The sequence below is a fragment of the Pleurodeles waltl genome, chromosome 5, assembly GCF_031143425.1.
Source record: "Pleurodeles waltl isolate 20211129_DDA chromosome 5, aPleWal1.hap1.20221129, whole genome shotgun sequence".
NCBI classification, from domain to species: domain Eukaryota; kingdom Metazoa; phylum Chordata; class Amphibia; order Caudata; family Salamandridae; genus Pleurodeles; species Pleurodeles waltl.
Window position 1 is genome coordinate 113,476,060 of NC_090444.1, and position 2,449 is coordinate 113,478,508.

Consider the following 2,449-nt stretch of genomic DNA (forward strand, 5'->3'; position numbering starts at 1 on the left):
TTAAGTTTTAGAAAAGTAGTACCATACTTATTATGGATTGAAGATTCCATTTACTGCTATTATCTCCTCAGATTACACTCCTCAGATTGAATTTAATTCATTTTAAGGTTGCTTTTCTGACACAGTGTACATAGCAGAACTAATTACCTCCTTGTCCTTGTAATAATGTAGTGAAACAGAGCACGTCACTAGTTGCTGTTTTGCCCCTTTTACCCTGACCCAAGATCTTTGTTTTTATTTCCTGTCTTTCGCAAGGCAAATATTAGGCAATTTCTGATAGCAATGGAATATTTACAAAAATGATCTTCACTAGAAATATACCATGCAGTTCTAAATTTTATCAAAAGTGCATTTGCCATTAGAAAACGTTATGAATTACTGTGTCCTAAAATGAATGGATGAAATGAGTTTTCAAGTTTTAAATTTTGCAGACATTTTATATTTGTCCATTTTAGGCTTGTTTTAATAATGAGAATGTCCGTAATGTTTTATTTTACAACCTTTATTAGTGTGCCATCCTGCTTGTTTGTTAAAGATCCATAGTCCTTAATTTATTGTATATAACACATTTTTTATGTGCGGTTATTTTTCTTTTTTAAATTGCTTTTTGGCGAAAGCCGAACAAAGACGATGTTTTCTTGACTTGACTAGAACTAATCCAACATGCAGCCGCAAGATTCCTTCTCCGCCTCCATCCCAGAGAAAACATTGCATCACTCCTGCAAGCACCCCACTGGCACCTGTAGCCAGATGAGCAATATTCAAGGCACTTTGCAGCATTCCACAGAGCTTCCAGATTTAAATGGCCACTATACCCACAAATGTAATACAAGCAATGCAAACTTCATGATAATGTGCTCCGGGCTTGCACCACGGATCATCATACCAACTTACTATAAGAAATCCCTGGGAGGCAGTACTGTCTCAGTCCAAGCCTCCAAGCTCTGGAGCTCATTGCCGGCCAAGGTTTGAACAACCCAGAAGCATTCACAATTTAGAAGAGAGATGAAAACATGACTGTGCAGTCGTACAGCCAAGTGTAGTTGAATCAGGCTGCATAATAATTTCCTTATTTGCTTGGCCCTTCACATACCGTTTAAAGGTCATGCGTACCACCTAGTACTATACCAGAACACAGCAACAAACCACCCATCACCAACTGAACAGGCATGTGTTGTATTTTACATATTGATACTTACCTTCTGTTCATATTTTACATCTTGGTACTTACCGCCTGCTGTCCCTCATGATTCCTATTGAATGGTAGGAACCTCAGACTCTTGAGGCGAAGGATCATTTAGCATGTTGAGAAGTGTCAGTGAGAGCTGAGATTGTGTGGCAAGAATGCAGATGTACTGATTTGTGATGAATAAACTTCAGCTTTACTATCAACTGCATTGTCTTTCCATCTTAAGAGCATGGCATAAGTAAAGAGATCTACTACATGCCACTGTGCACCAGAGGACTCTAACAGGATCCACCACTGCAGGCCCCTACTAATCAACTTATTACATTCTAGGACCACTTCCTGCCCTCTCAGAATTACAGTTGTGTAAGGGATGTCAGTAAAGAGGGCCATCACATATCTCCTATACATTTCTCCCTTCAGCCTATGCCTACTAAGGATTTAAAACATAAACAAAAATCACTGAATGGACAACCATATGCGGTAACCAGCTTAGGGGACTGTGATCATAAAAAATTATATAAAGGGATCTGCAGAGCTATTAAAACAGCCAGCTTACAAACAAACATAAACTGCACACTCTTCTCTCACACTTAACCATCTCACTGCTAAGCGCGGCATTCCCTAACTCCCTTGTGGTCATCACTCACAGCATGAAAACACCACCCGCAGAGGATCAAAACAAACAAAACCACCTTCAAACCAGACACCCTACATAATGTAGGCACTGCCTGGGGGCCCTCAAGGGCGACAAGCAGCGCCCTACAAATCCACCTCACCTTACATTACAATACAGCGTGGCATCCTTTCTAAGTAGGCAATTGCTTCAGCACCCCACATGATGGTAGTAAGCACAATTTAAATGTTACAGAATACAATAATAGTTGCAGCAGTGGCCCATCTGTACGGGCTCAGGTGCCATGCCCCCCATCTTTTTCCAGACAAGAAGAGTGTCTGTCTGTCTGAACAAAGGCCAGCCTGACAGACACTCTTCTGGTTCAGGTTAGGCAGCCAGGATATAGGCATTTGCCAACCTGGCTGCCTGAGCTGAACTTTGCCAGGCTGAGGATTTCACAGCCCTGTGGCTGTGACCTCCTCAGTCTGGCAAAAGTGCCTTGAGGCCGTCCGTCTTGTGATGAGGGAGGAGGACTGGGTGCTTCAGTTTTAAGCCCTGAAGTGTCCCAAAGTGCCCAGGGCCGAGTGTCATTCAGTGACACCGCGTCACAGAGTGGGGTGGGAACAACAGTGTCACTGACCCCATCT